Raw genomic sequence first — 27,472 nt, forward strand, 5'->3', positions numbered from 1 at the left:
ATTTCACACATTAGTGAAACTCATTCAGGTTTGATTTCCAGATTCCTCCTTCCTAGGGAACTGGGAAAGCAGAGCATGCCAACTTTCTATAATCCTTCTTCATGTGACAGACATTTCTGGAGCACCAGCTGTGCCTGGTCCCTTGCTCAGTAGGTCCTGGGGAGATATAGGAAAATGACAACCCTTTGACCTTGAAGTGCTCAACTCAGCAGAAAATGGGGCTGTGAACAATGAGAGTGGGGGAGAGGCGGCCACTCAGCTCCTGCGGGAATCCCTGAGGAAGTGATATTTGGTTTTGAGAGGTGAGTTAGAGTTTTCCAGAAAGAGAAGTAAGGCAGTTTATTCCAGAGGCTTGAGGATGAAAAGATGGTTGTGTTTTCAGGAATGTGAGCTGCTTGAGAGAATGGCAGGTCCCATGTGGTGAAGTGACTGGTCTGCCCATCAGAAGAGTGTAGACCTTTATTGTGAAGGATGTGCAAAGCCACTGGAGGGTGTAAGCTGCACTCCTGTGCTCATGTTTGCTTTTTGGAAGGATCTCTGGGGAACAGAGAGGTGTGTGTGTGTGTGGGGGGGGAACAGCTGAAGACAGGGAGACCAGCTGGGAGACTATTTCCATTTTAAATCTATCCTTTCAGCGGCCCCTGGGTGGCTAGTCAGTTGGGCATCTGCTTTGGGCTCAAGTCATGATTCCAGGGTCCTGGGACTGAGTCCCAGGATCAAGCCCTGTGTGGGGCTCCCTCCTCAGCGAGCAGTCTGCTTCTCCCTCTCCCTCTTCCTCTGTGATCTCTCTCACTGTCACTTTCTCAAGTAAATAAATAAAATCTTCAGAATAAATTTTAAAAAAATAAAAAATGAATCTATCCTTTCCGGGTGAAGTTTCTATGACTGTCCATCTGAAATGGGGAGATTCTCCGGAGCAGCTAAACCTTCATGGTTGCTTGCTGAGAATCATGCCAGCCAGTTTGCAGGGGGGCAGGGCTGGGAGCTTTGTCCTTCTCTGCTCTTGACTTCATAACAGGTTAGCTTTTAAACTTCTAGTTCATTCCAGACACTACGCCTCTGGCCCTGAGAAAGAACTTGGCCTCCCTGACCCTGCATAACATTTCCACTTACTGGAAACACACCCTGTGCGTGATTAGGTGAGGGAGGCAATACAGATCCTTTATGTTTCAAGTCTTCCTTCCACGGACCCTTGTTTATGCACAAAGGTTCCAGCCCAGGCACAGTTTTTTTCTTCTGACACCTCGGTCAGCCCTCTTGAGTTTTCTGATTCCTTGCCCTTCTCTTGCCAACCAGGTTGTCACACAGTCTCACGGGAAGTGGGGCAGGCAGAGTAAATGGTCCCCCAAAGATGTCCATGCCCTGCCCCCACAGCTTATGCACGTGTTGTTACATGATAAGGAGAACTAAGGTTCCTAATCAGCTGACCTGAAGACAGGGAAATTATCCTGGGTTATCAGGTTGAGCTCCATGTAATCACTAAGGTCCTTAAAAGTGGAAGAGGGGGACAGAAGAGGAGGGCAGAGGGAGGCAGCGTGAGATCTCTGCCTGACACTGCTGGTTTACGAGACCATGAGTCAGGAACGTGGTTGGCGTCTAGAAGCTGAAAAAAGCAAGGACACAGATTCTCCCCTAGAACTTCCAGAAAGGACCACAGCCTGCCAACGCTCTGATTTTAACCCAGTGAAACCCACATCGAACTTGTGAGCCACAGAACTAGGAGATAATAAGTTTGTGTTATTTTAAGCCACCAAGTTTGTGACAGTTTGTTATGGCACAATAGGAAACCAATACAAATGTGTGAGTTGACAGTGGCCTCCATGGCGACAGGGTGACCACTATACCCCTGCACCTATGTGACATCAGATGCCTAGGGCTGAGGAAGTGCTTTGAGAATGAACAGGCCTGACTAAGATGAAAGACTTGACGTCTGGTCTCTAGGCCTCATCTGGCTGTGTGACCATGGGTGAGTCCCCTCAGCTTCCAGTGACTCAATTTCCATGTCTCTTAAGTAAGGATGTCGGGCCTGATGCCCTCCAATGTTTGAGTGACTTCTGAGTTGACCCGTGAATATGTCCCTTGACTTCTTTTTCTCTCCCAACAGCTACCAATGGGTGTGTCTCTCCCTTCCAATGGGTCATAAACTCTAATACCATCAATCTCAAATGCCAAGGTCATTAATTAGTCAGCACCTAAGGTCTTCATCAGTTCAGTTCCCATCACCCTCTCTGGGGCCCTCTTGTTTTTCATGGGTCCCCTGCAAACAGGTTCAATTTGGAAATTATAGTAGATAGCCTTTGCTGCCTGGACCCACCTCATCCTCCAAACTCTGGGACAGTAGGGACAGTACCCTGCCCATTCTCAGTGATGAGCTTTGTGGCAGGGACTCCTACATCACAATTTTGCTTAGGGTCAAAGCTAACACATCTTCTTGGCCCATGATGATATTTTTCAGTAGGGCTTTGATTTTGAATCTTGCATTTCCTCTGAGCAGTGTATGGTTTCTGGGTCCAGCTTCTCTATTCAGTTTTAGGGAACAATTACTGAATCAAAGGGAAGAAAATAAAGCTCTGTGTTCTTACCTAATATAAGAACTATGTCACAAGTATCAGAAGATATTCATGGCACCATCTGTCTTCCTAATCCTTTTACCTTTGTTTTCAGAGTAATGATATATACGTAAGTGCAGATTCAACTGAGAGGATGTTTTTTTCCTTTAGTAAAGAACTGAACCAAATTATTGCATGCTACCTCCATGTGACAGCAATACCTGTCATACTCACATGGTCTATGTTTTTTTAAGGTGAGAGATATTTTGTCTCAGAGCAGAAGTTCTCTATTCTGGCCACTCATGTGAATTACTCAGAGAGCGTTTAGAACCCAAAGCTGGAGCCATTGAAACATTGGATTAAAATCATTTGGTTTAAAAAAATGGGGGATCTCTGGGTGGCGCAGCGGTTTGGCGCCTGCTTTTGGCCCAGGGCGCGATCCTGGAGACCCGGGATCGAATCCCACATCGGGCTCCCGGTGCTTGGAGCCTGCTTCTCCCTCTGCCTGTGTCTCTGCCTCTCTCTCTCTCTCTCTCTCTCTCTCTCTCTCTGTGACTATCATAAATAATAAATAAAATAAAAAAAAATGACTCTACTTTTCCAGGTGTTTCTGATGTATAGTCAGGGTTGAAAACCCTTGCCTTAGATGACAGTAATTCCTTTTGTTCTTCCCCTTGTTATTTGCAAAATCAAATGTACTTAATAGTGACTCTGAAGAGCCACAGAGTCTCTGAGCCCTTGATTTACTAGGAGGTGCTTTGTCCTAACTGACCCTGAATTCCATCTTAGTACCAAATGACACTTTAAGAAAGTCCTGGGATCTCAGTCCTGGGCCTTCTGGCCCGCTCAGCATCTAAAATCCTTCAGAAGAGCACAGGTGAGACACAGACTCCCTCAACTGCCCCTCTTCTATGAGCCCAAAGGGACAAACCCAACACCTTCAGTGATTTCTCAAGCCCTGGTCTCTTTACACAGTTGCCTCTCTGACATCTCCTCCCTTTCTCTCTGACTCCTCATGTTTTGCCCACAACTTTTCAGCCCTAGTGCACGTGTAAGGTATAATCCTCACCTGCCCCCTCCCTGGGTCTCCACTTGACCTGTGGACCAAATCTTTGGAGTAGATCCTTGGCCCAGCCACTGACGCTGCCCTTAAACTAACTGGATGCTCTTGACCACTCAGCAAGGGAGACTGGTCCTGCAGAAGTGACTCTGAGGCCCATATTGCTGGAGGGAGCAACCCGGGACTGGGTTTGATAGAGGCCTGTTGATCTCAGGCACCTCAGTCTCCTCTGGAGCAGCACTGACCACATGGGATTAGGCTTTTGGGAACAAGGACTTCTGGATCACAGCTAGAAAATGGGAACATGGTCGAATCAGTTCAGACAACATCTGTTGGCAACTCTACCAACGTGACTGTTAATCATCTCAAGAGCACCTGGACACAGGCATTGGGATCAAAGCTCAGGATTTCAGGGAAGAGTCAGGAATCTGGTCTTCGGTGCTAGCCCCTGGGCAGAGAGGGGCCCCAGCAGGCACTGTGGCCCCCAGGTGGTTCCTGCCACCTATAGCTTCCCCTCGCCAATGCAACATTGATTCACCCTGTAGGCTACATGTGGCTTCCCTGCACCAAGCCGTGACGTTAGCCTCAGCTGGTGTGTCCCCTTCTGAGAGCGGGTCTGACTTCCCTCACCCTCTCTGGGCTGTCACAGTTGATAAGGAGTCCAGTTACACAGCACATCTCTTTCCTGAGTGAACCCCCGTCCCCGTTGCTAATTGTTCACAACCTGAAAGATGAAATGTTCCACTTTCAAAGAAGAGTGAAACATCCCTCCTTCCAAAAGAGCTGCTAACAGCCAGCTGCTAACTAGGTGGCACTTGAAATTCACGGACACCAGTTCCCATAGCAACCCTAGGGAACTATTGCAGCCTGCCCCTGATACAAACTGCTTTAGCAAGGAGTTTTAAGAGAATCACATATTTTTAAAACAAGTTTTAAACATAGTTTTTATGTAGATGTCAACGGGTTCCTTAACTGAGGTACATTGATGAGAAAGTTGTATAACTACTCTGATGCCACTGACTGCCAGTGGCTGGGAGCAGAAGGACACTGGCATAAAGGCAGCCAGACTGCATCCCATGATGAAGGGGGACATCCTAGCTGAGCATCGTATTTGAAAACCTTGGACAGACTTCCACACACAATGCTGTTTTGGTATTCCTGCCAAGAATCACGGAAGCTGTTGTAGATGCATGATGTCAACATTGGTATGAGCACTCCAACAGCCTGATTGGCATAGAAAACCCACATCTTTACTAAGCTCTTCTATTTTGCCACCTCAGGGTGTTCTGATGAGAAAAAATCCTTTCTCCTCTTTTTCGGGCACTGCAGGGGATGAGTCAGTTTCTCCCCAAGTCCTCTTCTGGGAGGACAGGATGTCTGGCCCACAAGAGTTGGATTCTCCAGGTACAAGGGCTTCTTGAGAAAATGGGCTGGGACTTCCCTTGAAAAAGGGAAAATGCAAAATAAGCTTGGAGCAGCTGGTGGTGCCAGGAAGTAAGGAAGTCCTTGAAACACGATGGGGACATGTCAAAAGATCACAAGAGCCAACTTGAAAGGGCTCTCAATAGCCAAATCTGGGGAATTTGAGCAACAAAATAAATAACTGTGACAGTGGATCATGACCCATGGAGAAAAATGAACATATTTTGCTAAGTGAAAGAAGCCAGATCCCCAAAGCTAGCTATCCCCAAGCTATTACATGAATCCACTTATGTGACATTCTTGAAAAGGCAAAACTATAGAGATGGAAAACAGATCAGTAGTTGCCAGAAACGGGGTGAGGTGAGGGGTTATTTCAAAGGGGCAGCATAAGGGAATTTGGGAGTGGGATGCAACTGTTTGTTTCATGACTGTGGTGATAGATACGGCTCCGTACATTTGTCAAGTCCCATAGGACCACAAAGCACAGAGGGTGTATTTTACTGCATATGATTTTTTTTTTAAAAGAATTAGGAAGGATGTGTGTTCCCCAAATAGAACACAGATTGTTACAAATGAACCCAATACGGATGAATAATATAACCACACTGAAAGGTGAGGGTAGAAAAGAATGAACCCAAAAAACTTGAGAAAATAGAATTTTGACTAGATACTTCAAGGTTAAAGTCAAAGAGATGATATATCAATACTGTACTCCTAGTAAATTTCTCACAGGAATATAAGTTAGCAATTCTGAAACTACTCTATGTGGAGACTAGGGCTGAACAAATAAGGAAATATATTGTAGATGTTGAGAGCCAATTTTCTCACTGTCAGAGAAGGAAATTACAAAGAAGGGAGAGGCTAGGATGAAACTTGTGTTGTGTTGGAATCTGAGACATCAGTATGAATGTACAAAGATAAGGAAGGAAGACCGAGGAACCATCGTAGAGCAGGAGAGGCTAAGGAAACACAACTACTCAATATGGTGGGGCATCCTGAAGGATCCTAGAGAAGAAAAAGGACGTTGGATAATTAGACAATTGGTGAGCATTTAATAAGGTCTGTAGATTATACAGTAGTATTGTATCTATGTTAATTTCCTGATTTTTTTCCAGATTGTTTTATTTTTTTATTTATTTATTTATTTATTTATTTATTTATTTATTTATTTATTTATTTATGAGAGAATATGCTGGGGGGGGGGTAGGGGCAGAGGGAGAGAGAAAAGCAGACTCCCTGCTGAGCATGGAGTCTGATGTGGGGCCTGATCCCAGGACCCTAAGATCATGACCTGAGCTGAAGGCAGACACTTAACCGACTGAGCCACCCTGGTGTCCCTAACTTGTAGGAGATTTGAGTGAAGGATTACGATAATCCTTTTGTGTCCCCCAGGCTTATTGTGATATAATTGACATAAAACATTGTGTAAGTTTAAGGTGTTACAACATGATGGTCTAATATATGTTACAAAATGAGCAACACAATAGGGTTAGTTAACATCTCCACTCTGTCACATAATTACTTTTTGTTTTTTTGTAGTGAGATATTTAAGATTTACTCTGAGCAACTTTCAAGTATATAGTCCAATATTGTTATCTATAATCACAATGCTCTGCATTAGATCCCCAGAACTTACCCATCTTCTAACTGGAAATTTGTACCCTTTAACCAATAGCTCCCCATTTCCCCCATTCTCCAGCCCCTAGCCCCACCATTCTACTCTGTTTCTATTAGCCTGGGTTTTTTAGATTCCATAGTTAATGGATGTATTACTATGGAATACTATGTATTCCATAGTATGTATTCCATCATACAATACTTTTCTGACTTATTTCACTTAGCATAATGTCCCCAAATTCCATCCATAGTTTCACAAGTGGCAAGATTTCCTTCTTTCTCATAGCTGATCATATTCCTGTGCGTGTGTGCGTGCATACGCATCTCACATCTTCTTTATCTTTTCTTCTTTTTTTTTTAAAGATTTTATTTTATTTTATTCATGATAGTCACAGAGAGAGAGAGAGAGAGAGAGAGGCAGAGACACAGGCAGAGGGAGAAGCAGGCTCCATGCACCGGGAGCCCAACGTGGGATTAGATCCCGGGTCTCCAGGATCGCGCCCTGGGCCAAAGGCAGGAGCTAAACTGCTGCACCACTCAGGGATTCAGGGATCCCCTCTTCTTTATCTTTTCATCTATCAATGGCCACTTAGGTTGTTTCCAGATCTTGGTTATCATAAGTAATATTGCAGTAAATATGGGAGTACACATATTTTGTCAAGATCCTGATTTTGTTTTCTTTGGATACATATCTAGAAGTGGGATTGCCATATCATGTGGGAGGCTTTTCCCTCTTTAAAAAGATTATTTATTTATTTATTCATGAAAGAGAGAGAGAGAGAGAGGCAGAGACATAGACAGAGGGAGAAGCAGGCTCCCTGGGGGGGAGCCTGATACGGGACTTGATCCCAGGAACCGGAATCACACCCTGAGTCAAAGGCAGATGCTCAACCACAGAGCCACTCAGGTGTCCCTCCATATTAACTTGAGAATTGGTTTATCCATATACACAAAATAGTTTGTTGGGCTTTTGATTGGAATTACATTGAATCTCTAGACTAATTTGGGAAGAATCGACAATTTAACATGATTGAATCTTCCAATCTGTAAACACAAAGTATCTCTCATTTATTTAGATCTTTTTGATTTCTTTCATTGGTTTTGAGTTTTGCTGCATATGGATACTAAAGATATTTCATTAGATTTATATGTAAGCATTCGGTTTTGGGGATGGGGTTGCCAATATAAATGGTACTATGCTTTTAATTTCAAATTCCAATTGTTCGTTGCTGCTTTATAAGAAAGCAGTGAACTTTGGTATATTAGCCTTGTATCCAGTGACCTTGCTCTAATTGCTTATTTTCAGGAGTTTGTTGTCAGTTCTTTGGGATGATCTATATACACAAATGCAATCTGCAAACAAAGGTAATTTTTTTTTCTTTCTTCCCAGTCTCTATTTGTTTTATTTCAATTTCTTCTCCAATTGCTCTGGCCAGAACTTCTAGTACAATTTGACTAAGAGTGATAAGAGGTGACATCCTTGTCTTGTTCTTGATGTTTAGGAGAAAGCATCCAGTTTCTCACCATTGAGTATGATGATGTTAGCTGTAGGCTTTTTGTATCTGTTCTTCATCAAGTTCAGGCAATTTCTATTTCTAGTTTGCTGAGAGTTTTTAATCATGAATGGATGTTGAATTTCATCAAATGCTTTTTTCTAGACAATTGGCATGATTATATGATTTTCTTCCTTAGCTTGTTTATGTGGTAGATTAGACTGATGTTGGAATGTTGAATTAGTCTTGCATACCTGAAATAATTCCCATTTAGTTCTGATATATAATTCTTTTTTAAAAAAGATTTTATTTATTCATGAGAGACACAGAGAGAGGCACAGACACAGGCAGAGGGAGAAGCAGGCTCCATGCAGGGAACTCAATGCGGGACTTGATGCCGGGACCCCAGGATCACTCTCTGGGCCAAAGGCAGGCACCAAACCACTGAGCCACCCAGGGATCCCCCTATAATTCTTTTAATACAATGCTGAATAATTTGCTAATGCTTTGTTGAGGATTTTACATATTCATGAGTTATTGGCCTATCATTTCCCTTTCTTGTAATATCTTTATCTTGTTTTGGTATTAGAGTACGTTGGCCTCATAGAATGAGTCAGGAAGTAAACTCCCTGCTTCTTTTTTCTGGACCCTAATTTTACAAATTGCTCTTATCAGGGTGCCTGGGTAGCTCAGTCAGTTAAATAGCTGCCTTTGGCTCTGGTCATGAACCTGGATCATGGATCCTGGTCTGGTCCTGGGATTGAGCTCTCCATCAGGCTCCCTGCTCAGCAGGGTGTCTGCTTCTCCCTCTCTCTCTGCCCCTACCCCCACCCTGGTCGTGCTCTCTCTATATCTCAAATAAATCAAATCTTTAAAAAAAACTGCTCTTGGGCAGCCCAGGTGCTCAGCGGTTTAGCGCCACCTTCAGCCCAGGGTATGATCCTGGAGACCTGGGATTGAGTCCCAAGTCGGGCTCCCTGCGTGGAGCCTGCTTCTCCCTGTGCCTGTGTCTCTGCCTCTCTCTCTCTCTCTCTCTCTGTCTCTCATGAATAAATAAATAAAATATTTTTAAAAAATTGCTCTTATCATTGGAATAGTCAATATTTATGTAGATTTCCAACATGTATTTACTGTTGCTTTGCTCAGTATTTCTTTGTTTATTGTTTCATCTGTCATTCCATTTCTTCATTAAATGTACGTATTTCTTTTAGCAGGGATCTGTATGAAGTAAAATCAGTTAGTCTTTGTGGATCCGAAAATGTTATTTCATCTTTGCTTTTTTTTTTTTAGAGAGGGAGGAGGGAGAGCACAAGAACAAGAAGGCACAGGGGCAGAGGGAAAGAGAATCCTAAGCAGGCTCCACGCTCAGTGTGGAGCCCGACACAGAGCTTGATCCCATGACCCTGACGTCATGACCTAAGCCGAAATCAAGAGCCAGATGCTTAACCAACTGAGCCACCCACACGTCCCTTCACCTCTGCTTTTTTTTTTTTTTTTTTTTACGATTTTATTTATTGATTGATGTGAAATACAGAGGGAGAGGCAGAGACACAGGCAGATGGAGAAGCAGGCTTCCTGTGGGGAGCCTGATGCAGGACTTGAACTCAGAACTCTGGGATGAAGCCCTGAGCCAAAGGCAGATGCTCAACCACTGAGCCACCCAGGCGTCCCTCACTGCCTCTTTTGAATAATAAGCCTGAGTATAGAATTCTCATTTATGAAAGTTGCTATGATTTTCCCTTAGCCCAGTCATGATTATTATTTTACTATTTTTTGGTATGTATTATTGCTGCAAAAAAGTGTATTGTTAACCCAAATAGCCTTTTTTTTTTTTAGTCTTTTCTTTTTAGTACTTTTTAATATATTCTCTTTGTCCTTAATGTTCTCAATTAATGGGACCTTTTAACCTGAGGAGCCATGTCTTTCTTCAATTTGAGGATATTCTTAGGCATTTCATTCTTGCATATCCCTTATTTTCCTTTTTCTTCATTTCTGGAACTCCTTTTTTTAAATAAAGATTTATTTATTTATTTGAGAGAGAGAGAGAGAGCACAAGCTGAGGGAAGGGCAGAGGGAGAGAGAATCTCAAGCAGGTTCCATGCTGAGCATGGAGCCCAACATGAGGCTCAATCTCATGACCCTGAGATTAAGACCTGAGCTGAAACCAAGAGTCAGATGGTTAACTGACTGAGCCATCCAGGTGCCCTCATTTCTGGAATTATCTGGAATTGGAGATCTCATCTTTTTTTTTTTTCTCCATCCCATATTTTCTATCTCTACCTCTTTAGGCTGTGTCCTGGGTAATTGCCTCAGTTGCATTTTATGATTCATTTACTGTAGTTTTTTGACTGTGTCCAAACCAATGATTATCACTCCATTTAAATTTTTAGTTAAATGCTTATTTTTGTTTTTCAGTATTTTTCATTAGTTCTTTTCAATATCTGCCTGTTTTTGTTTCACAGCTTCCTCTTCTTGATTTATGAGTACCATCCCTTCTTTTCTCTCTGAGGATATTAAGAATATATATACTTATTATATATGTTCTCTAATAGTGTTATCTATCATTTCTGCCATCATGAATTAGCTCATTTGTTGAACTTGGTCCACTGTTTATAGCACTGAACTGACTCATGTGTTTTGCCATTTTCTCTGAGGGCCCTTCTTTCAAGTGAGTTTTCTTCTTCACTGTTGGGTGGTTTCCTGGTTGCACTTTTTTTCTTTTTAAAGATTTTATTTATTTGATTATGAGAGACACTGAGAGAGAAGCAGAGACACAGGCAGAGGGAGAAGCAGGCTCCCCATGGGGAGCCTGGTTTGGGAGTCAATCCCAGGACTCTGGGATCATGCCCTGAGCTGAAGACAGATGCTCAACAGCTGAGCCACCCAGCCATCCCTCCTGGTTACACATTCTTAAAAGTTGATTTCAGGGTAGTGGTCTGATATTTCTTCTCTGAGCAGAGATTAAATTCTGGATAGTAGGTATGAGTCAGTTTTTAGCTAGTCCAGTACCTCTGTGTCATTCTCCTGCTGTGGGCAAGACGTATGCATATTTTTGGTTCTAAATCTAATAAGCGGGGGATCCCTGGGTGGCGTAGTGGTTTGGCGCCTGCCTTTGGCCCAGGGCGCGATCCTGGAAACCTGGGATCGAATCCCACGTCGGGCTCCCGGTGCATGGAGCCTGCTTCTCCCTCTGCCTGTGTCTCTGCCTCTCTCTCTATCTTTCTGTGTGACTATCATAAATTTTAAAAAAATTAAAATAAATAAATCTAGTAAGCGGGATGCTTGAGTGGCTCAGTCGTTGAGCATCTACTTTTGGCTCAAGGCGGGGTTCTAGGACTGAGTCCCACATCGGGCTCCTTGCATGGAGCCTGCTTCTCCTTCTGCCTATGTCTCTGCCTCTCTCTGTCTCTCATGAATAAATAAATAAAATATTTTTAAAAAATCTAATAAGCAAGCTATCGTAGTCCCAATTCTTGAGCAGAAACCATGATTTCCAGATTTGGCTTCATACCCAAGGCATACCGGTTAGTCTGCTAGAACTCTGAGTGAAGTGAATATTGCTCCCATTCTCAAGCAGGCGAAGGAGACTGTGCCCCCAGCTCACACCTGACCTTAGCACTCTGTGAGCTCCCGGTGGCAGTCCTGATAGTTAAAGATTTTCATTGTTTTTGGGAACCTTTATTTTTCATTTATTTCTGTATTTGTAGTTGAAGAGTGTGGTTTCAGTTTGTGTCATCTTGACTTGGAAAGTCTGAGTTATTTCTATGATGAAAAAATATACATTCTAAGATAAACATTATGTGTGAAAGAGCTGACTCTATAGATGTGATATATCACAATGATTAAGCACACAGTCTTTGGAGTCAGACAGATCTGGGTTTGAATCCTAGGTCTACTACATGCTAGTTGTGTAATCTTGAGCAAATTATACAGCCTCTGTGTACCAGTTTCCTCCTTGCACAATGGACATAACAATAGTGCCTGGGCTATTGTGAGGGCTGAATGAGACAATGCATTTAAAACCCCTCCTAGCCTGGCATGTGAAAACTCCTCTCTCTCCCCTTCCCAGGTCCTCACTTATTGAAATGGATGTCAGGATCAGGCAAAGGAGATTGAGTGGGCATTTCTATTGCCGGTGGAGCTGTTGGAGAACAATAGGAATATTAGGTAATGGATATCTTTCTAAGAAATGATGCCTGTTGTCATTATCAATCCCATTTTTTAAAAAAGATTTTATTTGAGAGAGAGCGCTTCAATGGTGATGGGGGGTGGACAGAGGGAGAAGGAGAACCAGGCTCCCTCCTGAGCAAGGAGCCTGATGCAGGGCTCGATCAGGACTCTGGGATCATGACTTGAGCCAAAGGCAGACACTTAACCAACTGAGCCACCCAGGCACCCATCAATCCCATTTTCCCAGATTGTGTTACAGTATTTAAGTCTCTATAAAGAATTATTACTACATGCATCTTAATACTGCTTTGTTGCTCTCCCTCCAATATAGTTCATTTGAATAAGAAACATTTACAAGGTATGCTGGTATCCTCTGGAGATTTCATAAGAGAAGTTTGTTGTTTGTGTGGATTTTTCTCAGCCTCTGGGTGCTTTGCATGGTAGGGAGCAAGTATAAGACACGAAGAAAGCATGGCTAGATGAGCTTCAATAAGACACTAAATGTTAAAAGTGATTTTGTGATTTTTTTTCTTATCATGAGCTAATTAGCTTGTAATTATAGTATTTTATAAAGTAAGACCCAGACTCAAATTTCCTCCATTTACTAGGTGCTTTTACTGGTCTACAACATCCTACACATGTACCATTGCTCATATTTTATATTTTCATCAGCCAGACACAAGTAACCAGAAAACTCTTTTTAAAATAAATGCAAAAAATAAATAAATAAATAAATAAATAAAATAAATGCAAATTATCTCCTCTCTTCCTTTTGTCATGTATAGGTATACACACATTGCACACTATCAAAACCACAAACACGATGTTTTTGTATTTTTCCCCCCTACAATCTGGACTCGGGAGCCCATTATCATTATTATTACCAAAACTGTTATGAAATCTACAATCATAAAAACCCCATGTACAGCATTTTAAGTGTGCAGTTCAGTGGCATTAAATACATCACACTGCTATGCAACCATCACCATCCATCTCCAGAAAAATTTCACCAAAACACAATGTTTTGAAAACTATCAATTTTATTAAGTGCCTTGCATTCAACAGAACAACTAAAGAAAGAAATATAGACTGAGCGACATGGACACTGTCAGCTGCTGCATTTCAGAAGCAGTAACGTATCCCCCTTTGAAAAATCTCTTCCCATTTTATCATTCCTTGCAAAACCTTGCAAATTCCTTGCTTTATGAAAACAAAATTTAAAATAAAAAACAAATACTTTGTCCCTGCTGGTATATAACAACCAGAGTTTATAACAAGGCAACCATTTTATAGCCTTCCAAGCTCGTTAAAACTTCATTCTTCCTGTTGTGTTCTATCTTTTGGACAGGTATATAATTAAGATAGATGGTGTGTGCGATCCTAAGGGCATTCTTATCAGAGAGTGTTCTGGCCAAACTCAGTTTGTTACATTATATTGTTGTTGTTGTTTTTTATGTCCCTTAGTATCATACTTCTTAACTGTCTACATAATATCAAATGTAGGTTATTTTCCTTCCTAAACTGTTTTCAACCTTTGTTATATCCATTAAGGAAGTTTTGATTCTGAGATGTCTGAATTTTACCACTGACTGGATAGATCTTTTTCTGTTTTTTTTTTTTTTGTTTTGTTTTGTTTTTAATGATACATATTGGAATATGAGAGCTTTTCTTTAATTTTTTAATTATTTTTATTTTTATTTTTTATAAAGATTTTATTTATTCATTCATGAGAGATACAGAGATAGAGAGGCAGAGACACAGGCAGAGGGAGAAGCAGGCTCTGTGCAGGGAACCCAATGTGGGACTCTATCCCGGGACTCCAGGATTATGCCCTGGGCCGAAGGCAGGTGCCAAACCACTGAGCCACCCGAGGATCCCAACTTTTTAATTTTTTCAAAGATTTTATTTATTTATTCATGACAGACACAGAGAGAAAAAGAGGCAGAGACACAGGTAGAGGGAGAACCAGGCTCCATGCCGGGAGCCCGACGTGGGACTTGATCCTGGGTCCCCAGGATCACACCCGGGCCAAAGGCAGCGCTGGGCCACCGGGGCTGCCCCTTTTTCTGGTATTAAGTATCAGTTTTAAGGCAGTGAAACATGAATTGAACTATGTTTGTGGTAGTTAGCTTTCACTTCTTCTATATTTTCTAAAAATTGTGTAATCCTGTGAAGAGATGCCAGGACATCTGATTAGAGCATGGTATCCAGAACTCTATCCTCCTTCTTGGAGCTTAAGAATGTTCTAGAATATTATAAGGTAGGAACGGAGCATCCAGGATCAGGAGAAGGAGAGTATGCAAAATCTCTGGCCCGAGTGGGCATCCCTCCCCTGGGTGGTCACCAGGCAAAGGGTTGACTGTGGAGGAAGGGAAGCCTCACCTAGGGAGCCACAGCTGGCGTAGTCTGGGGCCAGCATCGTGGCTCCCACAGTACTCTTCAATTCCTTTGCAGTGACCCTTACATCTATTTTTGTCTCATTCCTGTTTGAATGGTTTCTTCACATCCACCCCTATACCCCACCCTCAGGTCATCTCTTCTCTACTAATCTAGAGTAATATTTTCCATTCCTCCAGAGCAAATCCCACAGCTATGGGTCACTTTTCCCAAACTTTTAGTCTAGGCCTAGAGACATCCAAGTTCAAAGGCCTTTGAAAACTACCAATCTGAATTCCTTTCTTGTCTGCCTCCCACCTGGCAAGTCTCACCCTCGGGGCAACAGCCAAACAACAGGGGTTTGGAAAGGAGACGGACAGCGACAGAGAGCAGAAAGGAAAGGATTTTTTCATTAATATTTCAAAAAGAATTGTCCTACTGTGATGTAGAGAAGTAGATTTTGTCTGATAGAAATAAAATATAGTCAGTATCTCTACTGGGGAAATTGATCTACAGCCCCTCTCTAGCCTGGAAGGATAGTCTCTTAACAATTTTTTTTTTTTTTAAGAAAAAACAGTAAGAGAATTTGCTATTGAAAAACTTAAGATCCTTACAAGGAAATTATTATTAGAGCTTTTTAAAAATGCCAAAAATAGGGTGCCTTGGGCCACCCCCAGAGACTATGATTTAATTGCCCTGGGGTGGAGCTCCAAACAAAGCTAATTTTTACAGTTCCCCATATAGTCAGTTTAGGGTGGAAACCCTCCGTATTTAAACAGGGCCAGCTCATTCATTAGACACAGCGTCCACAGTGCCCAGGCCCCAATGCATTCAGAAATCCACAAAGATACTTCATTTCTTTTAAAATTAGAAAAGAGGGGCACCTGGGTGGCTCAGTGGTTGAGCGTCTGCCTTTGGCTCAGGTCGTGATCCCAGGGTCCTGGGATCAAGTCCCGCATCGGGATCCTCGCAGGGAGCCTGCTTTTCCCTCTCCTCCAGGCTTGTGCTCTATTTCCTCTATTTCTGTCTCTCTCACAGTTAAATAAATAAAATCTTTTTAAAAATTAGGGAAAATTGAACATATAAGTGGAAGAATATGTTTTACTATTTAATATTAACATACTTTAAAAAAAAGATTTTATTTATTTATTTATTCATGGGAGACACAGAGAGAGAGAGAGAGAGAGGCAGAGACACAGGCAGAGGGAGAAGCAGGCTCCATGCAGGGAGACCCATGTGGGACTCAATCCCGGGACTCGGGGACCACGCCCTGAGCCGAAGGCAGATGCTCAACTGCTGAACCACCCAGGCATCCCACAAATAATTAATTAATTTGCTACAGAGAAAATGTGGCCCATAGAGTGAAAATTTTAAAGAACATTTTTTTTTTTAAGTTTTGTTTTTAATCTTGGAATTTGAGCTATCCTGACTGTGGCCAAAGTGTGGTGGAAAGGCAAGACTTTTATATCCTAGAGTTGTTTCAACATAGCCAGGGACACTCTGGGGATAATATTTAACAAATGCGTCTTCATTAAATTAGTATTAGTGGTGTTGGAATGACCGAGGAGACAGGGATTGTGAATTTGTCCTGTTTCTAATAATCCCTCCCTCGGCCAATTGCCTGAGCTCTGGCATTCCTGCTCTTGTTCTTCAGCCTCCAGACTGGCATGACAAACCTCTAGAAAGTTCAGCCCTGCTTGGGACCAATAGAGCCACAAATGTACATAAAATATTTTTGACTATGCTGGATTCTCTAATGTTGCTATTTTTTCTCCTTTGATTATTTATTTATTTATTTATTTATTTATTTATTTATTTATTTATTTATTATTGGGCACATTGAAACACTGTGGGAAAAATTTGTGATTCCCTTAGAGCAAATCCTGGAAGGGCAGCATGGAATCAACTCAACCGGGTGTCTTTTTTTTTTTCTCCTCCTCTTTTAACATTTTCACCTATATGATAGGGATGTCCTAGCTTTAAAATTTTTTTAAAAAGATTTTATTTATTTATTCATGAGAGAGAGAGAGAGAGAGAGAGAGGCAGAGACACAGGCAGAGGGAGAAGCAGGCTCCATGCAGGAAGCCCGACGTGGGACTTGATCCCAGGTCTCCAGGATCATATCCCAAGCTGAAGGTGGTGCCAAACCGCTGAGCCACGGGGGCTGCCCCTGTCCTAGCTTTAAAATGAATAAAAAAATAAAGTATTTCTTTATCTTCCTGTCTCCCACAGAATAAGAATGTGTTAATGGCACACTCAGCCTCATTACCTTCCTCCACACTATACACAAACACATTTGTTTTTCCAAAGACTATTTAGGATCTTTAAATAGTAATTAGACTCCACCTCTTCCCTGTGGGGTGCATGAATATCATCTCTCTTTAGATACCCTGGGATCCAGGCCATTGGGACTAAATTACTAGTCCAATGCCATGGGGCAAGTTTTGTTAGAATCAGATGGGCTGGGCTATTCCCTGGTCTGGCTACAGAACGATGAACTCAGAACCTGTTTTCAGTGGCATTTCCTGATGGCCATGGCTGTGTGCAGTGACTAGCATGTGTTTATTTATTCATTCATCAAACATTTACTGGAACACCTGCTATGGCTAGTGGCTGGAGACTCAGCGAGGGATCTGGCACTTTCCCTGGGGTTAAGGAGCTTGCCATGTGTCGGAGGACTAAGGTATAAATAAATAGGTGCTGTGATAAAACTATGTAAGGCAACATGGGTAGACAGAGGAGGAAAGACTTAAGCTAAACCTTTAAAGATGAAGAGCCAGGGAAGCCTGGGTGGCTCAGCAGTTGGGTGCCTGCCTTTGGCCCGGGGCATGATCCTGGAGTCCCTGGATCGAGTCCCACTTCGGGCTCCCTGCATGGAGCCTGCTTCTCTCTCTGCCTGTGTCTCTGCCTCTCTCTCTGTGTCTTTCATGAATAAATAAATAAAATCTTAAAAAAAAAAAAAAAAAAAGATGAAGAGCCAGAGGGAAGGACATTCTAAGTAAAGGAGCCTTGAGAACAGGCCCAGTGTGTAGGGGTGAGGTGGGCAGGGGCATGGCCCCCTTGCTGAGTTCTCTGGCAATCTGGGCCAGAGTATGTGGGGCTTTCCACATCTTGCCAAGGGGTTAGATTTTTTTTTTTTTTTTTCCTGTAGGCCAAGGGAAGACCTAGCAAGCTTGTCAGCCCACAGGACTCTAGAACTTCAAACAGAAACTTAATTGTTTGATATATTAAGTATCTTCCTCTAGCACCTATATGAGTGAACACTTTGAAAAGTGAATAGTTTGAGGAAGAGATTCTTAGCCTCATGGGAAGGGTGGATGGTCTAGAAATGAGATGGAGCACCCAAGGAATAGCCTCCATTCTGGCTCAGAGCCAGGCCTTGCTGGGGCGGGCACAGCTAGGTCTCCCTGGATGGCAGAGAAGTCACTGTGGTGCCAGGCTGGTGGAACTTGTTAGAAGTCTGACCTCTAGGGTTCAAGGGGAATCACTCCCTTTAAGGGGTGACAAAGAGGGGGGGCAGATAGTGCCAAGAGAAGCTGCTGGCTGGCTGCCATAGCTGTAGGAGGCAGGTCCTGAGACCTTGTGTACATTGTGAGTGCTGTAGCTGCTGGGACAGTTCGATGGAAGCTCAGTGTCATTTAGGGCTGACAGCTGCCCCCCTAGAGTGAGCACTTTTGCCCCAGGGAGCTGGGGTGGGGAGTGTAGCCACCAGGGGCAGTCCATGCTGGACCTCTGGGAAAATACACCAGCAGCCCCCTAAACCCCATCCAGGTCATCAGTTCTGGGGGTGGGTGGGGGAAGCATTGAGCCCCTAGCTTCTCCAGAGGCACCACTGCACATGGTGCACATGGTGCACATGGTGCACAACACACCCTAATGGCAGCTTCCCTCTCCTCTGTCTCACTTTTCCCGCTCCCTCACTCAGCTTCCAGGGATCCCCACCGGAATACCACTTGATGCATGTCCTGTCTCAGGCTCCGCTTCCAGGGCAACCCAAAGTAAGGCAGGCTTTTCCAAAGGCTCCAGCCAGAAGTCCTCTTTCCTGGTACCTTCTCCGACCCCACTTTCTTCTCAAGCAGAACTTCTCCACTGCAACCAAATAAACCACTTTACTCTTTTCTGCTTTATTCACTTCCCCCTATTTCCTGTCTTGCCTGTCTGATCTCGCCTTCTGCAAATGTCCTTTGGCTCTGCCTTTATTACCTCCATTCACTACATCCTCCAAGTGAGAGCCACAGGAAGTGTTCCGTGGTGCAGCTCGCCACCACGCCCCCTCCTGCGCTCTGCATCGCCCCTTCTACGTTATTTAGATCGCAGTGTTTCTCTGAGTTTCTCTGCCTCATGTTTTCCATGTATACAAAATTTGGTGGAAAAAGAGCTGGTTTTCCTTTACTCTTCCTCCTGAAAATTTCACTTCTGGCAAGTGGCTGCAAAGGACAAAATGAAAACAAAAACAAAACTCCGAAACCAAAAAAGTCTCTTTCTATAGGCTCAGTAGCAATAGTCAAGGAAGAAAGATTTACATGGAATCAAAAAAAGGAAGGATGCTTTTCTTTTTTTTTTTTTGGAAGGATGCTTTTCAAAATTTCTGAAGCTTTGCGTGGAGAGAAATGTTTGCTTTTGGTTGGGGCTGAAGGAGCTTGAGTGTGTGCAACCTGGTAACAGTGCATCAGAAGCAATTTCTCTGATAAACTAATCTCTACCCCATATCTCTCCTCACCCCCTAAGGTTCCCCTTATTTTTGTTATTGGCAACATATTTGCCTTGAAGTGGGGGGGCAATTGCTGATTAAAGCTTTTTATTTTTTAAAAATATTTTATTTAGGGATGCCTGAGTGGCTCAGTGGTTGGCGCCCCCCCCACCCCCATCCATCTGCATTGGGCTTCCTGCAGGGAGCCTGCTTCTCCCTCTGCCTATGTCTCTGCTTCTCTCTGTGTCTCTCATGAACGAATAAATAAAATCTTTAAAAAATTATTTATTTGAAAGAGAGAGAGAGAACTTGCGCCTGAGTGGGGAAGCAAGGGTGGGGGGCGAGTAGCAGGGCAAGAAGGAAAAGCAGACTCTCCACTGAGCACGTAGCCTGATGCGGGGCTCGGCTGGATCCCTGGACTGGGATCATGGCATGAGCCAAAGTCAGACGCTAACCGACTGAGCCACCCAGGTGCCCCTGATTAATGCTTTTTAGACACTTAACAAATATTTACTGAGCACATACTTTCTAGAGCTCCTTGTGTAAGGATCTAGGGAAGAAATAAGATTAATGACATTCAGCAGCAGGCTCTCCTCCATGAACCACACTCACCCATGGGTAGCCCATCAAAGACTTCCCTGGGTCTGCCTGAGAGGCTGGCTCTCTCCTACTTTGGCTGCTGCCTTCAGTCCCCTCTGCCCTAACCGAGGGCACTACACTCTTCTCTCCTGGCACCTAGTCTGGCCCTTACTCTACCCTGCACTTGGTTGTTGCTCCCATCTAGCCCTCCACATTTTGCCCCAACCCCCTGCTGCCTGCGGGATATTTCCTCTGCCATCATTACCTCATAGCCACTGAGCCTTCCAAAGCTCTCATAGAAAATCATCCTTATTTCTGGTGCTCCAAGCCATGGGCCTGGGAACCTCAGTTTGTACCAATCCTTCCCTGCGCACAAGTCCTGTGGCTTCCCACATCCTGTGGCTTCTTCTTTGGAAATTTCGTCCCTGTCCTGCCCTGCTGCAAACCCTCCTCATTGCTTTGCTCGTTCCTGGGCTGCAGGTTTCTGCCATTCCTGGTCTCCAGGGCCATTTAAACGCCTTCCCTTCTTAGGATGCAAGTTCTCTTCTAACGGTTTTGCAGTGTCCAAATACCGTTTGGTTAACTTGAGCCCCCTACCCTTGGTATTTTTTGTAAAGATTTCTTATTTATTTATTCATGAGAGAGATAGAGAGAAGCAGGCTCCATGCTGGGAGCCCAACGTGGGACTTGATCCCGGTCTCCAGGATCAGGCCCTGGGCTGAAGGCAGCACTAAAACGCTGAGCCACCCGGGCTGCCCTACTTTTGGTATTTGATGCCTTTTCAAAGACATCTATCTGGCCCCCTTCGCCTTTCTAGTATGCCCACAACATAATGATTCAATATTTGTGTTGTGAGATGATCACCACAATAAGTCTAGTTAACATCCAGTTACAAAGATTTGTGTGTGGTGAGAACTTTTAAGATTTAGTCTTTTAGCAACCCTCAAATATGCGATATAGTATTAACTCTAGTTACCATGCTGTATATTATATCCTCATGACTTATTTATGTAATAACTGGATGTTTGTACCTTTTGGCTCCTTTCAACCATTTTGTCAGCCCCCACTTTCCACCCCCCCATCCATCAATCTGTTCTCTGTGTCCATGAGCTCCTTTTTTTTTTTGGATTCCACATATAAGTGAGATCATATGGTAGTGTCTTTCTCTGACCTACCTCACTGAGCATAATGCCCTCAAGGTCCATCCATGTTATTGCAAATGGCAAGATTTGTCTTTTTTTTTTTTTTTAACGGAAATATACACATTTGTATATGTAACATATATGTCACATTTTCCTTATCCATCCATCCACCAATGGACACTTCATCCATCCACTCAATGGACCAATGAACATGGGGGTGCAGGTATCTTTTTGAGTTAGTGTCTTCATTTTCTTCAGATAAATACCCCAAAGTGGAATTGCTGGATGATATAGTAGTTCTACTTATGATTTTTGGAAGAACTACCATACTGTTTTTCGTAATGGTTGCACCAATTAACATTTCCAACAATGTACAAGGGTTCTCTTTTGTCTACATCCATTCCAACAGTTATTTCTTGTCTTTTTGAGAATAGCCATTCTAACAGGTGTGAGGCGATAACTCACCGTGGTTTTGATTTGCATCTCCCTGATGCCCTTTGCATAGTGATGTTGAGCACCTCTTCATGTATCTGTTGGCCATCTGTGTGTCTGGAAAAACGTCTATTCAGATCCTCTGCTCATTTTACAATCAGCTCAGCTTGTCTGGGTTTTTCTGTTATTGAGTTGTAGGAGTTCTTTATATATTTTTTGGATGCTAGTCCCTTATCAGATATATAAATGGCAAATATTTTCTCCCATTTACTATTTCTTTTTAAAGCCTTTTTATATCGTTACTTGAAATTAGTGAATTTTCAAGCGTCCACTTCATTCAGTGTGTCAGCAACCATTGATGTACTAAGTACAGATTGTGTGTGTGACATTTCCTTGTTTTCTCAGGCAACCTTCACAACCTGGTGGGGTGGGCATCCCAGTTCCTCATTTCATACTTAGCCTCAAGCTCTCCCAGCTGGTCTGGGGCATCCTGCAGTTTCCCCTGGAATGGGCCTAAACTAGATGCTCCAGATCTGGTTTCCAATCCAATTCCAGTCTTAAGACCTTCAGCTGGGGTAGCCCCGGTGGCACAGCGGTTTGGCGCTGCCTGCAGTGCGGGGTGTGATCCTGGAGCCCCGGGATCGAGTCCCACATCGGGCTCCCTGCGTGGAGCCTGCTTCTCCCTCTGCCTCTCTCTCTCTCTGTCTATGAATAAATAAATAAAATCTTAAAAAAAAAAAAAAAAACCCTCCAGCTGGGGCAGCCCCGGTGGCTCAGCGGTTTAACACCGCCTTCGGCCCAGGGCATGATCCTGGAGCCCCGGGATCGAGTCCCACGTCGGGCTCCCTGCGTGGAGCCTGCTTCTCCCTCTGCCTGTGTCTCTGCTTCTAATAAATAAATAAAGTCTTAAAAAAAAAAAAAGAGACCTTCAGCTGTGTGACCTGGTGGCCGGGTAGGGGTGGGGGTGGCTCCTCCCCCCACTCCCCTGCCTCCCTAGCACGGAGAAACTTTTATTATTGTTAGATTGTAAGTGGCACTTATCATCGGACCCTCCAGCGGTGTCTAGACGTAGTAGGTGCTCAATAAATATTTGCAGAGTTGGTTGCGGTGGAAAACAACGTCTGCCAGGGTTGGGGTTAAAAGGGCTGCAGGTGAAGGGAAACCCGGGCTCGGGGCGGCGGGAGGAGACGGGCGGGGGGGTGGGGCGGGAAGCCGGGAAGTTGGAGGTTTGGAGGAGAAGGACACCCCGGGGGGCGGCCGGGGGCGGGAGAGCGTCGGCTGCGGGGCGGGGGGAGGGCGGCGCGGCGCGGGCGGGCGGTGGGGGCGCTGCTCGGGCCCGCGCGGCCCCTGCCCCTCCTCCGCGGCGGGCGGGCGGGCGGGGCGGGGCGGGGCTCCCCGGCCTCCGGGCTGCGCGGCGCCCCTGCGCTCGGGCCGGGCTCTGCAGGCTGCGGCGGGAGCGGGACCTGCGCGGCGGCGGCGGCGGTGAGTGAGGCGGACGGGGGCGCGGGGGGCGCGGCGGGGTGGGGGGCTCCCCTCCCGGGCTGCGGGGGGCTGCGGGGGCCCGGGCCCGCCTCCCTGCGGGGCAGCGGCGTGGGCAGCCTGCGCCCCCGCCCGCGCCCCCGCACCCCCGGCCCGCCCCGCCGGACTTGGTTTCCCTGCGGGACGGTCGGGGGCCGGGAGGGGCTGCGGCGGGCCGGGCCGGGCAGGTCTCCCCGCCGGTCCCGGGGCGCAGAGCCTCGCTTTCCAAGGGACTTTTGCAAGTTGCATCATCACCCTTTGGCCTCCGGACAGGTGCTTGGCTACCGCGGTGGGGCTTTCAGCAACTTTGGGAGCGTACGGTCCGCGCCCCCTTCGCCCCGAGGAGCGGTGCCTTCAGCGCTGCTCACAGCGCGCCGTGCGGAACACAGCGGGACTTCTTTGGGGGCGATGGTTCTCCAACTGGACTGCACGTCTAGAGGGTTTTTTTTTTTTTCTTTTAAATACTGATGCCTCGGCCCCACTTGTAGAGATCCCCATTCAGTGCTTGGGTAGGGGTGGGGGCAGCCTGGGCAGCGCTGCTAAGAAGCCGGGTGATTCTCCTGTGCGGCCGCGTTGAGGACCTTGGCCTTGGGGCTTGCTCCCACAGCCACGTTTTGAACTGCGAGGGGAGATCAGTGCTAAGCTCCGCTCCGCTCAGGCACTCTTGACTTTACCTTCTGTAGGCCGCCTCCACACCTGGAGAGCCCGCTGCCTGGGGCTTGCCAACCCAGGACTGCATGCAGGTGGTGTCTTTCTCTGGAATATGCTTTGTTTCTTGTGCCCTTCTGTTTACAGTAAATATTGCCAGAGCACTTTGTGTTAAGGAGGTGGGAGTGTAGGAATTAAAGCCACGGAGTCCTTACAGGATCAAGGTTATAATACAGGGTTGTCCTGCTCAGGGAAAACAAAGTGATAGTGTAACGTCCTACTTGGAAAGGATTTCAGATTAAAAGGAGGAAAAGTACTTTAGAGCTCTATTAGCTTTTGGAGACCCCCCTGCCACGGATCATGATTTTGCGTGTTGGGATTTGTCCTTCAAGAGAGCAAGCTAACAAGATCCTTAAGGTTTTGTGGTTGATTTTTTGTATTAATGTGTGTGCATTGTGACTTAAGCTTATTCTGGTTGTGGGATTAAGCCCAGCAGATACAACACCGTGTCTATTTCTTGTTGATAGAGTTGTATTTGAATTACGGAATTGGTGCCTCACAGTAGCAATGCACAGCTGAGGTGAGTCTTTAGCCACGTTTGGGATGGGCTTAAAAATGATAGGGAAATAAGACTAAGAAAAAATTGAATATGGATATATATATACACACACATATATGCTGAATTTGATCATATACATTTTATTAAGAAAGTGTGTTCTCAGTGTCCATACTATTGTGACAGTCTGCTTGGATCTTGGTTAATTTTCTGTTGTATCTAGGTGTGATGTTTGTATTAGATTCCCACCTGGATATTGCTCTCTGACCACAAACCAGTGGCTTTCATTTTTTCTTCCGTGCTGAATGGCGCTCTGTTTCACATTTTTCTTAGGATTGGGGTGACTTTTAAGAGAATGCTCTCCAGGGGTGGAGAAACGTTTTGAGTTCATTTCTAGCCCGTAACACGAGTCAAAAGAACATTCATTTTGAAAAGTAAAAAATTGTGTAGTTTTAGCAGTTGGATTTTCTTTTCCCACCTTCTACTACCATACCCTGCTCCTATCACTGTGTTCAATTGCTGGAAGTGGGGCAGCTGTGGGAGCGGTCTTAATTGTCTTGGCTTGAGAATGGAGGTTATGTGGAGTGCATGGTCTCACAGGGTGGCCCCTGACCTGAATCCTCAACCTTTGGGGAACAAGACCATATGGAAATTGTTTTCCCACTGTTGGGTTTTCCCCCCCCCCCTCCTTGGACCAGGCCAACAAAATGAAGCCTGCCTTATTTTGGTATTGTGTAGTACTGCATGGCTTGTAACCTTTCTAGCCTTGTTGCCATTTTGGGGGAAAATGTTTATTTGAGGATGCTGTTGAACTCTTCCTATCTGAAAAGTAGTTACACTGTGAATAGAATAGTGCATTCTGGACCCCCTTCCTTCCCCCCCCCCAAAAAAAAAGTAAGAAAGGAAAAGTGCATGTACCTGTGGATCTAAACAGATTTATTGGTTTCTCACTTTGGGGTTGCAGCTCTGATATTCTAAAATGATTGCAAGTGAGTGAAGAAAAATGTGAGGAATGTTAGCAAGGGGCTTCTTCATTTAGCAAAAGGGTATATGACACTCAGAAGAGTAATCTTTGATTTGTTACGAGGAGACTACCCTATAGGGGAAAGAAGTTTGGTTTTTTTCTTTAAGTAGGGACGTTTAACTCGCTTGTACTGTTGGGATGTGGGGTAGGTAAAGAAACGTGATGGCTTCCTTAACTCCCTTTCCCCCGAAACCCATTTATTGAAGAGATGCCATCGACCTTTAAAAAAAAACCCCAAAACACCAACTGATTTTGTGCCTTTCCTTTCTTTGCCCTCTCTGACCCGGGCAGTGCAATGGCTAAGAGGTTGGCACCAGCGGAGAAAAACAAAGTTCAAGGCAATTGAATATTGGGTAATTTTCCCTGAATGGCCAAGTGCTTACTTTATTTTGTCGCATGACATTGCTGTTATCAAGAAACAAATGATGACATGAAGACTCTGAAAATGGAAAAGGAAAAAAAAAAAGGGATGTGACGGGAATGTCCCCACGGTTGACTGGCTCTCAGGGAGGGGAAGCTTTATTGGAGTTTCCCGTCCAGTGCCCTGGCTCGTTCTAGCCTGTCTTTTCTTTTCTCCTCCAGGCACTGTCCACTGTCAGTCCCCCGAGCTGGTATCCCAGGGCTTCATCTGAAATTCACACCAGGTTCTTGTTGGTCATTTGTTTGCCCCAGTGTTCGTCCAGCAAAGCTTCGCGTTCCCTCATTGAGTTCTTGGTGAAAACAAGGTACAGTCCCTGACTTTTGGAGCTCAGAGTCTGATGGGGATGAACACCTTGGCTTACGGGGACTTGGGAGCTCTTACAATGACAATGAATACACTATGAGGGGCAGCCAGCTAGCCTCACCCGGATAAATAGCTTCTCAGTTCATTGGCACAGCGGGCCCAAGGGAAGCTTTGCTGAGGTTTAAATTAGAATTTATTTAGTTTTTTTTTTTTTTTTAAGATTTAATTTATTTATTCATGAGAGACAGAAAGAGGCAGAGACATAGGCAGAGGGAGAAGCAGGCTCCCTGTGGGGAGCCGGATGCGGGACTTGATCCCAGGATCCTGGGATCACAACCTGAGCCAAAGGCAGACTCTCAACCACTGAGCCACTCAAGTGCCCCACAATTTATTTAGATTTTACATCAAGATTTTTTTAAAAAAATTTATTTATTTATTCATGACAGACACACACACAGAGAGGCAGAGACACAGGCAGAGGGAGAAGCAGGCTCCATGCACCAGGAGCCCGACGTGGGACTCGATCCCAGGTCTTCAGGATCACACCCTGGCCTAAGGCGGCGCCAAACTGCTGGGCCATCGGGGCTGCCCTGTTTTCTTTTTTCTTTTTTTTTTTTTTTAAGATTTTATTTATTTATTCATGAGACACACACACACACACACACAGAGGCAGAGACACAGGCAGAGGGGGAAGCGGGCTCCATGCAGGGAGCCCGCGATGTGAGACTCGATCCCGGGACTTCAGGATCACGCCCTGAGCTGAAGACAGACGCTCAACCACTGAGTCACCAGGCATTCCGTGTTTTCTTTCTTTTTTTTTTTTTTTTCTTTTTCTTTCTTCGTGTTTTCTTTTTTAAAGTAGGCTCCACACCCAGTGTGGAGCCCAAAATGGGGCTTGAACTCATGACCCTGAGATCAAGATCTGAGAGCTGAGATCAAGAGTCAGACTTAACCAGCTGAGCCAGGTGCCCCTGGACATGAAGTTTTAAATGACTGACTTCAGTACTTGTTGACAGAAAGGGGACATCTGGCAGAGAGGTAGTGGGGAGTGAGGAAAGAAGAGGCCAGATTCTGCAGATGCATTTTTTTTGGAGGAGCGCTTAACCAAGCCAGTGGTACAGGGGTGTTACCTGGGGTTGGGGAGAAGGTGGAGAATGTGGCTGGATCCATTTTTGGCATGATGGTAACTGGCAGGGGATCCCTGGGTGGCTCAGAGGTTTAGCGCCTGCCTGTGGCCCAGGGCGTGATCCTGGAGGCCCCGAGATCGAGTCCCACGTCGGGCTCCCTGCATGGAGCCTGCTTCTCCCTCTGCCTGTGTCTCTGCCTCTCTCTCTCTATCTCTCATGAATAAACACATAAAATCTTAAAAAAAAAATGATGGTAACTGGCAAAATAAGCTTCATTGGTGGTGACGACCCCCGCAGTGGAGCGGGTAGGAGAGTACATGGTGCTATGTTAAAGAGGCAGCGGTG

The 27,472-nt window shown here is 44.9% G+C and overlaps 1 protein-coding gene across 6 annotated transcripts in view; it reads left to right on the top strand.

Annotated features, from left to right (window-relative positions):
• The first annotated feature begins 1,851 nt into the window (after window positions 1–1,851).
• Window positions 1,852–27,472, top strand: part of CGNL1 (cingulin like 1) — a 186,820-nt gene continuing 161,199 nt past the window's right edge. For 2 of the 6 annotated variants that reach the window (XM_035708820.2, XM_049104133.1), the window contains exon 1: window positions 22,925–23,012. The gene's annotated coding sequence lies outside the window, so the exon portion shown is untranslated. Of the gene's footprint in view, window positions 1,967–12,210; window positions 12,309–22,918; window positions 23,013–25,858; window positions 26,002–27,472 lie in introns of those variants that run through there. The other 4 variants (XM_025472672.3, XM_025472670.3, XM_025472669.3 and 1 more) reach the window with 4 other exon arrangements.

The sequence above is a fragment of the Canis lupus genome, chromosome 30 (genome assembly GCF_003254725.2).
Source record: "Canis lupus dingo isolate Sandy chromosome 30, ASM325472v2, whole genome shotgun sequence".
NCBI classification, from domain to species: domain Eukaryota; kingdom Metazoa; phylum Chordata; class Mammalia; order Carnivora; family Canidae; genus Canis; species Canis lupus.